Here is a 13,354-nt window from a genome sequence, read left to right as displayed (position 1 = left end):
TTACAGATACAAACTATATTATCACTGATTACAGATACAAACTACATTATCACTGATTACAGATACAAACTACATTATCACTGATACAAACTACATTATCACTGATTACAGATACAAACTACATTATCACTGATTACAGATACAAACTACATTATCACTGATTACAGATACACATTATCACTGATTACAGATACAAACTACATTATCACTGATTACAGATACAAACTACATTATCACTGATTACAGATACAAACTACATTATCACTGATTACAGATACAAACTACATTATCACTGATTATTGATACAAACTACATTATCACTGATTACAGATACAAACTACATTATCACTGATTACAGATACAAACTACATTATCACTGATTACAGATACAAACTACATTATCACTGATTACAGATACAAACTACATTATCACAGATACAAACTACACTATCACTGATTACAGATACAAACTACATTATCACTGATTACAGATACAAACTACATTATCACTGATACAAATACAAACTCACATTATCACTGATACAGACTACATTATCACTGATTACAGATACAAACTACATTATCACTGATTACACAAACTACATTATCACTGATACAAACACAAACTACATTATCACTGATTACAGATACAAACTACATTATCACTGATACAAACTACACTATCACTGATTACAGATACAAACTACATTATCACTGATTACAGATACAAACTACATTATCACTGATTACTGATACAAACTACATTATCACTGATTATTGATACAAACTACATTATCACTGATTACAGATACAAACTACATTATCACTGATACAAACTACATTATCACTGATTACAGATACAAACTACATTATCACTGATTACAGATACAAACTACATTATCACTGATTACAGATACAAACTACATTATCACTGATACAAACTACATTATCACTGATCACTGATACAAACTACATTATCACTGATTACAGATACAAACTACATTATCACTGATTACACTGATACAATTACACTGATACACATTATCACTGATTACAGATACAAACTACATTATCACTGATTACAGATACAAACTACATTATCACTGATCACTGATACAAACTACATTATCACTGATTACAGATACAAACTACATTATCACTGATACAAACTACATTATCACTGATTACAGATATCACTGATTACAAAACTACATTACATTATCACTGATTACAGATACAAACTACATTATCACTGATACAAACTACATTATCACTGATCACTGATGCAAACTACATTATCACTGATCACTGATACAAACTACATTATCACTGATTACAGATACAAACTACATTATCACTGATTACAGATACAAACTACATTATCACTGATTACAGATACAAACTACATTATCACTGATACAAACTATATTATCACTGATTACAGATACAAACTACATTATCACTGATTACAGATACAAACTACATTATCACTGATTACAGATACAAACTACATTATCACTGATTACAGATACAAACTACATTATCACTGATTACAGATACAAACTACATTATCACTGATTACAGATACAAACTACATTATCACTGATTACAAACTACAAACTACACTGATTACAGATACAAACTACATTATCACAGATACAAACTACATTATCACTGATACAAACTACATTATCACTGATACAAACTACATTATCACTGATACAAACTACATTATCACTGATACAAACTACACTATCACTGATTACAGATACAAACTACACTATCACTGATTACAGATACAAACTACATTATCACTGATTACAGATACAAACTACATTATCACTGATACAAACTACATTATCACTGATTACAGATACAAACTACATTATCACTGATACAAACTACATTATCACTGATTACAGATACAAACTACATTATCACTGATACAATTACAAACAAACTACATTATCACTGATTACAGATACAAACTACATTATCACTGATTACAGATACAAACTACATTATCACTGATTACAGATACAAACTACATTATCACTGATTACAGATACAAACTACATTATCACTGATACAAACTACATTATCACTGATACAAACTACACTATCACTGATTACAGATACAAACTACATTATCACTGATTACAGATACAAACTACATTATCACTGATTACAGATACAAACTACATTATCACTGATTACAGATACAGATACAAACTGATTATTGATACAAACTACATTATCACTGATTACAGATACAAACTACATTATCACTGATTACAATACAAACTACATTATCACTGATTACAGATACAAACTACATTATCACTGATACAAACTACATTATCACTGATTACAGATACAAACTACATTATCACTGATACAAACTACATTATCACTGATACAAACTACATTATCTATCACTGATACAAACTACATTATCACTGATTACACTGATTACACAAACTACATTATCACTGATTACAGATACAAACTACATTATCACTGATTACAGATACAAACTACATTATCACTGATTACAGACAAACTACATTATCACTGATTACAGATACAAACTACATTATCACTGATTACAGATACAAACTACATTATCACTGATTACAGATACAAACTACATTATCACTGATTACAGATACAAACTACATTATCACTGATTACAATACAAACTACATTATCACTGATTACAATTACAGATACAAACTACATTATCACTGATTACAGATACAAACTACATTATCACTGATTACAGATACAAACTACATTATCACTGATTACAGATACAAACTACATTATCACTGATTACAGATACAAACTACATTATCACTGATTACAGATACAAACTACATTATCACTGATTACAGATACAAACTACATTATCACTGATTACAGATACAAACTACATTATCACTGATTACAATACAAATCTACATTATCACTGATTGATACAAACCTACAAATGTATCACTGATTACAAAATACATACTGATTACAGAACAAACTACATTATCACTGATTACAGACAAATCTTAGATACATGATCCCATACAAACTACATTATCACTGATTACAGAACTAAACTGCAAACTACAGTTGGTACAAACACAATTGAGTAGATCCCCGAGGACATAGCAAAATATCCAGTCCCTAACGTGGGCAGTTATGGTTGATATAACAAAACAAACTAGTTAAAACAGTAACAGGAGTGTATGATACCAGGCCTATTAAACTTGCCTTTCTCTGGATATATAAATATCTAACAACAATCATTGGTTCTGTTCTGATCAAAGATTTATTTTGCTACTGTTTTTGTAGTAATTAGCATATCTTAGTAATCTTTTGGTGTAAATCGAATACTTGAATTTTGTTTTTATCAATTTGTCTATCAATCTTATCAAAAAACATATCTTGTAGTCACATACTTATGGGTATAGAACAATAAAGTAATGCTATTAAATTCTGGGTTTGTCCTCGGAGATAAACATCTTTGATACTGTCTATGACATAGAGAAAACAGTGCAATCAATATCAAATACGAACAGATGTAGAAGATACAACACACGATGCAGTACTATTACATCATAACAGATTGTTCTACTGTTAATCTACACCTGTTAACATATGTCTAATGTTTATCTTAGTTATTCAAATATAACCGAGATTCTTTTAAATAAACACATTTTTATGGCGGTCAAAATCAATGTTGGACATCAATATTACTTGTATACAAAAGTTTGAACACACCTAACAAACAAATGGACTTTGAAACCTGTAGGTTTTTTGGTAGGAGAAATGGTTCAGGAATTTGTGCTCGTATTTCATACGATATAAACATCACAAAATGAAAAGTAACAACTGATATATCAACATTACAATTAGTTCCTCTATGCGGGCTTCTATCCTTATAACGCTACAAATGTCAGTATTTCGTTCCTAAACATTCTACATTTAAATTCTGAACATGTATACTCGCTATATCCTATCTATTTACTAACATTAATGTCACCTTACTCGCTCGGAATCGAAATTCGAAAATAAATTACATGTACATGGATATGATACGTCTCTGCATATTTAACAATAATTTTATCATATCACACTTCCCAGCTGTTTAACCACATAATAGAAATATATTTACATGGGGAATAGGTTAGATACGTGGAACCATGTACTGTTAGATTTTAATCTCCCGACGGTAAATTATAATTACGTTAACACGTGGGTTATTATGAAATAACAATTTCCAACCAAACTTATCCCAAACAAAAGCTATCGATGTCATGACTGGTCATATAGCAATAGCAGGGTAAAAGTTGTGTATTCACAACTACACTTCCATGTCTGTAGATGCCAATGTCTTGCGTGCTGACAGTGTGGTATCTCGATCTGTCTTAAACATTGTACATTGGTTTGGTAGGAGTGACAAGCACAGTAACAAACAATGCTTCCGTTTTGCTGTAAGACGACAACTTGTTCGAGACTCGTTTTCTTCTTCATTTTATGGTAACTGACCATATGTAATAAACTAAAAGAAAACAATAAGATTACACTTCATTTTGTTATAATTAATTAACTGTTCCCTTCAATCCTTATGATACTCCCAATAGTACATGCATCAAAGACAGCATGTCGCTTACAGTAATGTTTTGACAACGGACTGAGAAGAACAGTTTTAACAATTAAAAGGAAACTTTTTTATGGCGAATGACGCTTCTCTAAACAAACGTGGGTTACAAGGCACGCCGTCGAACCACCCCAAACACTATTGTACTACTGATAAAAATGAAAACTTGATTTAGTGTACATTTATATGGGATATGACTTGTGATTTTGTCAAATAATGAAATTTTAAGACATGGACCAGACACATATTTGTTATCTTAATATTTACATTCAGGATTGGCAAAGTTTTCATTGATGTTTGCATAACAACATAGATCTGATCACTGTGCAAAATGAAAAATAGAAGAAACATTTTTATGTCTACTTATAAAAATTTTCTTTAACAACTTTCTCAAACACCGTTACATGCCTTTATAGAGACCAAATAACCAATTGATTTTACAAAGACTTCGGTGTTACTGCTCAGGGTTATATCATTAAAACTGTGGAATTCAATTTGGCCAATAAGATTTGTAATAAATGTTTGGGGGTCTGATATAGCACTTAATAAAAAAAGGAGGCCCTTCAGCTCAAACATTTTTAAGATGCCATTTTGAAACGGGATGAATTTAGCAGTGAAAATTCTAAAGATCCTTAATTTTTCACCTTTCATTTATATGAGCCACAATTTTGAACAAAAGTTAAAATCAGACTTACCAAATCTTTATCAACATTATGAATAATTACCTATCATGATAGATCTGTTTGAATCTTCAAAATTTACTTGTCAAGCTCTCTTTTGGGGTTCAATCTTCTGTATTCAGGGGCCATTTCAAAAGTCTGTTTTTCAATAAGTTGGTCGTTCCCTACAAAGCCTAAAGACTGACATTGTTGTATGGCACCAGAAACCTCTCTGCCGTCTGAACCTATGTGGTTGACGAAAAGAGTCATTGTAAGTTCATTGCCAAACATTTTTAATGGCACGGAATCGGAGTGAACTATCGTTACTATAAACCTTTGAAACATCCTTCATGGCCGAAGTTATTGTTTTCGATGGATGTCATGTTAACTTTAGTGGTCGCTCATTCGACTCATTTCAATAGACCGATGTGACGTAGACCGGGTCACCCTGTCTTATACTCTCTTTTATCCTTCACTGTCTTAGAAATATTTTCAGATATGAATGTTGAAAAACGAAAAAAATATTCCTAAAAACAGAGCTTCGTTATCACAGATAAAATATCAGTTTTCGTAATAAAGTTAAAAAAGTTAAGAATACATTATCGTTTGCGTGAAAGCGAGTTCCTTACCAGTTTGATTGGTCGTAACTTGTATTTATCACTCAAGAAAATTTTACTGGTGATGTGTAACGAAAATGTACTGTTTCGGGAAAACAAACAGAAAACAGTATTTTGTTGTTATATTTGGGGAATTACGGTTCGTGCAACCTGCAAATTTACTGCCTGTTTGTACGCCATCTTACATAACTGTCAGAATTTAAATCGAAAATTATCTCCGACAATACCGCCCTCTTCTCGCCAATGGCCTTCAGCTCTGTCACCATCGGTACAATCCGGATTAGACGGAGTGGATAAAGTGACGGCACTGCTGACGAGAAATGCTGGTCATTTGAATATATCGTATTGTTTATGTGTAAATGGCGATTTCGACCGAGTTCACGTACTGATAGAACTCAGGTCAAGAATGAACAGTTGCAATATCACTGCCTTTGTGTGAAAGGTAAAGAATATACCGTTGTATGTACAAATTCGTACACACGACTTAGCCAGGTAAAATATCAACAGAGGAAATGTTTCAACAGAGACTAACGAAACAATTAGATGACAGCAAGACAAGAAAAGTTGTACTCTTACGGTATCCATATTGGCAATATTTTCTTGTGAAAACAAATATTCCAACCTTAACATGCTGAGTACATTATGTAAAATGTGTTTCCGTACTTCGCCATCTTGTCGATCCTCTAGATATGAAACACCGAGAGTACGAAACTTCGGTTATTGCCTCCTCCTTGAAAACATCTCAAGTCACATATATCATAACATTTGCGTCTTTTTATAGCTTGTGGTTTAAAGTTAGCTGATATATAATAAAGATATGTAAGTCATATCGTATTTTTCAAACATCACTTTACATTTTGAAAATATTTGATCACGCACTATCTTTTTACACATCTTTATATAACATTCGTCAATTGACAGACAAACTGGTAACACAGGATTTCAAAAGATGTAGGCTGATGAAAAATATGAATGTTTTACGATCATCATAGTGATCTCATTAAGAAATATTTTATTTTTGTGCGATATGAATCTGAACGTGATAAATACTAGTTAGTTTGCCTGTTGGTTCCGTTGTTGTATGTGTTGTTCTTATTTGAGAACGTGACATTAATTACTCGGACTGACCAAGGTTTGCATGGCTCTTACTCTACCACAACACACAGTCTTGTTATCCTTGTTCTTTTTCAGGATTCTCCATTTAACTTTGTTTGTTTGTGTTTTTTTCATATTTTGCATTAGTTATAATGAATTTGAGTTTGGATAATGACACTGTTGACATGTTGGTATTTTCTTGTTTTTTGTTTTTGTTTTTGTTCTTGTTTGCGAAACCCTGCTTTTTAAGTTTTTAAAGACTTAGGAGCACGCGTTAACACACAATAAAACCACAAAGAAAATATCGTACCGGACAATACAATTACGTCATTCAATGTGTGTTTTATATCATCCTGTTCATCAAGTTCGTCCACACATTCAGGATAAGGGAATGGAGTCATACACAACATAGTACTGTTATAGTATAAAAGTACATTTCAACTCTGTGTTCTTGACCAAACGCCAAGATAATCTGAGAAAGGAATTGCTCTATCGGTGATGTAATGACCTGTAACACTTTAAAACATGATATAGTAGGAAGTAACTAGGCGTTACAGCTACACCCTAACAGGTACAGTGAAGATGGACACAACGCTAAGATGTGTATTAAACATGTTGTGTGTAATTCTGAAATACTTATCGGGACAATACCTCGATCTTGTCCTACAATAAAACCATCAGGAGCAGCTTTCCATCAAGTTGTATGAGAAGGGTGCTGGTTTCAGTTTCCATTTTGGGATTTCCCCTTTTCTGGATAGCAACCCTCGAACATCCTTAACCTTGTTGTTTACATGTCGCAGCTTGTTGGCAATATCACGATATTCATGAAAGATAATTGACAGATAGCCTAGCAAAACAGGGTCCCGAGAAATACGGGTTGTTGAAGATTATGAGGGATTTTCACCGTCGTCTTAACAGGGATTTTTTCTTGTATGACGTGAAGTTGGCGTGTTTGACACACCGTAGTTTTTTTCTGGTGGTTCCGTTGTTGTCAACCTTGTTCTAAATTGGGAACGTGACATTATTTACTGCAATTGATAACGATTAACATAGCGGATGTCGCCGATGACCCAGGAGACGCTTGCCGTTCCGGAACACCTAGTGTTATTCTCTTTTTATGTTTTGATGAGTCTCTTTGTAAACCTTATATTATGTTTATATATGAACAAATGTCTTCGACGACCCTTCTTCATGTAAACTTTGGTAATTTCAAGTAAGTTAGATCGCATTCTCAAACTGTTTAACAGGAGTAAAGGAGGGTAGCTTGTGTTAGACTAGCGAGTTCGTCAACTAATATTTTGGGGAAAGGATATACTGTTAATTATGATATAGCATTGTAATACAGACCCTAAAAACTAAAGGCGCTGTATCAGTGAATATTTGCTTTTGTAAAGTTTGACAGAAAGGTTGCTGCGAATGGGAATAATTGTCCGCTGGATTTTGAGAAGTGAAAACACTTTTTACAAGATAAATGGAAAAGGTGATCAGGTCATAGAAGCTAATTCTCAACTTGTGTTAAAGGTTTTAATGCAATAAATATTTCAGATAAAGAAGATAATACTGTCTTGGTGCTAATTGTCAGCAGAAACGGATTTCAAAAAGAAATCCATTAGGAAATCAATAACGTTATAAAGAATGTATACTAGTACATATTAACCATGTAGGGGACCTGGATGAAATATTGACTCCGAGTGGCTTAGGAACATAAAACATCTAACTTTATTCTCCTCATCTATATTCCGATATTTCTTAGTCAGGCCCCTTAGCATCGCTGACGATAGATTAAGCTGCATGATACAGCTGGATAGGACGAAATAGCTGTATGATGCAGTTTAATCTATTGTTTGTGTCTACCCTCTATAATTGTTGAAATCTGGCACTCACTTGTGTGTTTGTTGTACAGTTTTCGAGATTGCAGTTGGTTATACATTGTTAGTTTTAATTTTAATTCTTTGTTTAGCTTGTCTGTATATAATTTCACATTTATAATGAAATGTCTTGTGTGTTTCTATTGTGCTATCCCTGGTGAAGGACATGCCTTTTGATTAAACTGCTTTTGGAACATCGTAAAACAGGTACATGTCTTAAATTTATTTTTAAGGTAAGGATGCATTTAATCAATACAGGAATACCGACATATAAACAGATTCTCCGTTTAAACTCAAATTCAATAAAAATGGGGCAAAATATGAATCTGAAAAATAATGACAGGGAAACAAATGAACAATTTACAGGAGAATAAGACCAGGTGTACCGGACGAGTAAGCGTTTTCTGCATCATTGACGTCACTCGAGATGTAAATATTGGGCAATCTAATTGAACTCAATTCAGAAATTTCAACAAAGTAACACTGAACCCGTGATGAACACTAAGAGATTCAAAGTCTTCCAGCCACATATCATAATAAGAAATATAAGGTACCCTTCCGTGATCGTTAAGACGACCATAAACGCCCCCTTTAATATTCCTCAACCTGCATCTTTCTAGACCCTGTGTTAGACGATAAAAATGTCTTGTGGTCATTGTTCGAACGGTAGGACTTTAGAAAATAATTTAAAAGTAAGACAATGGTTCAAATGTATGTTGCTTCACTTCTTTTGTCATTACTGACGGTAAAATCACAATATTAGGAATTTCAGGGCAATTTATTTTTCAGCTTTTCACTTCTTTCGTTGATATTAAAGAGGATACTAGGCTAACAAGAAGAAAGTTTTTAATCAAACTAACAGAAAAAAAAAAAGATTGAAAAAGAGGAAATTGCTTCGCAACTTATTAATACTTTTGAAAAATTGTCTGAAAAATACTTAATATCTAAAGTCGGGTCCTAAAAATTACGGAGAGCAATCAGCCTAAGGTCAGTATTTTCATTTTTTCTGACGGTTATTATTTTTGCAAAACATAGTTAAGATATAACCGTTACACCTAGAGTTATACTCCAGGCCCCGGATGTTGAAAGACCGGTTAGTGATATCCAGCGGTTGGTGAAAACGTTCAAACATGAAGTTAACAGAATTGAGAACGTTCTTTATCATTTCACAGCTGAAGGTTTGTTTAGACATGTCAGGATTTTAGATCTAAATGTTATTTTTTTTTCTTTATTATGATCTTTTGTTTTCCATGGTGACAATTTGAAGTTTTCACTTGGCGCTGGTTAACTCTATTTACCCTATGAACAGCCTGGGCCAGAGCAATACAATAGTAACGGGAAAACATTGAACGTGTCCGTTTTTCATTGTTTCGACACCTTATTCCTTGAATTATTTTGTCGCCTTTTAGGCTGTACATATTTTGCTCGAATTGGTTTGAATTCGAGATTTAATCAGTAAGCTATATATTGAGTCAGCCCGTTGATTTCGCTAATTTTATACCATCTAACTACACGACACGACTTTATCTTACTTTCAATTTCGGTATTTATGCTTCAGTCTCGTTGTCACTGGTACAAATCCGTTATAAATGTTGTGTCCGGTATCTGATGTCAACTAATCAGAAGGGTTATTGTTACAAAAAATTCATACTTGTTCTCCTTTTTTCCCTTTTTTATTGTAATGTAATTAATTGTTTTCTGTTAGTGTTAAAAGAGTAAATAGCCCCATTAGTTCATGTAATTTGTACATTTTATCCCCCTTTGACCTTACCTGTAAATTCCATTCCTTATCACCGATACTGCGATTTTCGTTTTACATGTATCTGTATTAATAGTGTCAGTAATTCTTCAATAAGTTTCCAATTGTTGATATCTTTATGAGTCACTTGGACAATTTGATACACGATTTGACATCTATTTCCATGATTTCATGCTTATCGTAAATAAATATATTGCATACCATGTGTTATAAAGCATTGCCAATCTGTTCAGACGACGTCTGTATGTGCAAAGGGAGGAAACTCTCGGTAGTTTTGAACTTTTAAAAAGTAAAACACAGCCAGCTAAATGAAGAAAGATTTTATTACATATAGGTGATGAAATAAACATCTTATGAATATATATGTTAAATTAGAAGAAACGATAACAACATGTAAAAATGATATTTTTCAGTCATACGTACAAAATATGGGATACCTCTACCAGTACATATTTACAAAACGAATACAATCGATACATGTAAATACCACCTCACAGTATATACTTTGGGTTTTATCAAATTAAAGTAAAAATCATATACAATCAATTCTGTGTCATGTTGACTGATTCTTAAAATCAAAATTCTTAGGAAAGACGGCAAGAATTTGTATAATTGATATTTATTTTACGGAAACGTAAGAGTCGGCATGCGATTCAGGTCGTTTTTAAAGCCTATTTTATCGTTCAGAATAGATGTCGTTTGATTAAATCACATGGTCAGCATTTTATCGATGAATTACACTGTCATACTAAGTCTCCCTTCGAAATTACTAGCTATAACTGTTTTTTATAAATTTCATTCTAGATGACTTTAGGAACTTACAAAATCTTTCATGATATCAAATGAATTGTCCATTTTCGACCTGGTCGGAAAAATTAAATGCGTCCATCGTAAATTTTGACAGAAATATAAACTATTTATAATTTCGATAATGGAAATAAGAGACCGCTGTGAACCATGATTTTAGTATATCCTATATAGCATACAAAATGCTAGGCATGATCTTTCCGTTAATGAAATATAACTTATTATAACTTAATATATCTGTAAGTCTAAACTTACAATATTCTCATTCAGAAATATCATCGCCTACTGGAGAGAATCAGTCCGTCCTCTGAAAAGCTGACAGATAAGTAAATAGATAAGTAAATAAATAGATAATAGGATCTGTCTGTCTTTTTTTGTCTTATACCCTATCAGGCAGCGACAAGGAATATTCAACATAACTCATAATTGCAATATCTTTTCATAAAATCACCTCTGAAGATGCATTAATTAAAGCCCCTGTCAGTCGTTAAACAGATTATGTATCTCGATCGATTTAGATCAGAATTCAGAATCAATTCATTTTCAAATGTGATGAGTAATTTCGGTCTTATTGAAAAAGTTAACATTTTACATTAAATTTACTTGAAATGACTAGATAACACACCACGTGACTGTTGATATCTAGCTGTACACAACAATGTACCTATTACAATATACAAACAACTTATATCCAACATTTCTGTATTCTATAAAAATGTCTTCTCCAAACATCATATTTACAATAACATATACTTTAGCCACAATATCCTATATATATATATATTTATATGTATGTATGTATGTATGTACACGTGACTAAGTAGTATAAAAATAACCCTCCGCCTAATGTCGAGGTTTAAGCATACTGACGTCGGTTTTGGACAATCGATGAAAACAAAATAATTATTATCACATCTGATTAAACAGTTGATAAGTAATCAGGATAGCAAACTGAGATACATTTATGTAGACTTGGAAGATCAGTGATATAAACTTGCAGAAAAAGAATCGTAAAAACGTTTCAAACGAAAAGTACTAAGTTATATTAGTACAGTCATGATGTATATTTAGTGGTATTCTCGAGTGTTTGGGGTCCAGTCCTAAGTACAGCCATGACGTATATTTAGTGGTATTCTCGAGTGTTTGGGGTCCAGTCCTAAGTACAGCCATGGTGTATATTTAGTGGTATTCTCGAGTGTTTGGGGTCCAGTCCTAAGTACAGCCATGGTGTATATTTAGTGGTATTCTCGAGTGTTTGGGGTCCAGTCCTAAGTACAGCCATGGTGTATATTTAGTGGTATTCTCGAGTGTTTGGGGTCCAGTCCTAAGTACAGCCATGATGTATATTTAGTGGTATTCTCGAGTGTTTGGGGTCCAGTCCTAAGTACAGCCATGACGTATATTTAGTGGTATTCTCGAGTGTTTGGGGTCCAGTCCTAAGTACAGCCATGACGTATATTTAGTGGTATTCTCGAGTGTTTGGGGTCCAGTCCTAAGTACAGCCATGACGTATATTTAGTGGTATTCTCGAGTGTTTGGGGTCCAGTCCTAAGTACAGCCATGACGTATATTTAGTGGTATTCTCGAGTGTTTGGGGTCCAGTCCTAAGTACAGCCATGGTATATATTTAGTGGTATTCTCGAGTGTTTGGGGGTCCAGTCCTAAGTACAGCCATGACGTATATTTAGTGGTATTCTCGAGTGTTTGGGGTCCAGTCCTAAGTACAGCCATGACGTATATTTAGTGGTATTCTCGAGTGTTTGGGGGTCCAGTCCTAAGTACAGCCATGACGTATATTTAGTGGTATTCTCGAGTGTTTGGGGTCCAGTCCTAAGTACAGCCATGACGTTTATTTAGTGGTATTCTCGAGTGTTTGGGGTCCAGTCCTAAGT

Source organism: Ylistrum balloti, unplaced genomic scaffold (assembly GCF_031769215.1).
Source record: "Ylistrum balloti isolate Yb309-2 unplaced genomic scaffold, AGI_CSIRO_Ybal_v1 Utg370230, whole genome shotgun sequence".
NCBI lineage: Eukaryota > Metazoa > Mollusca > Bivalvia > Pectinida > Pectinidae > Ylistrum > Ylistrum balloti.
Note: the sequence above shows the minus strand (reverse complement) of the source record.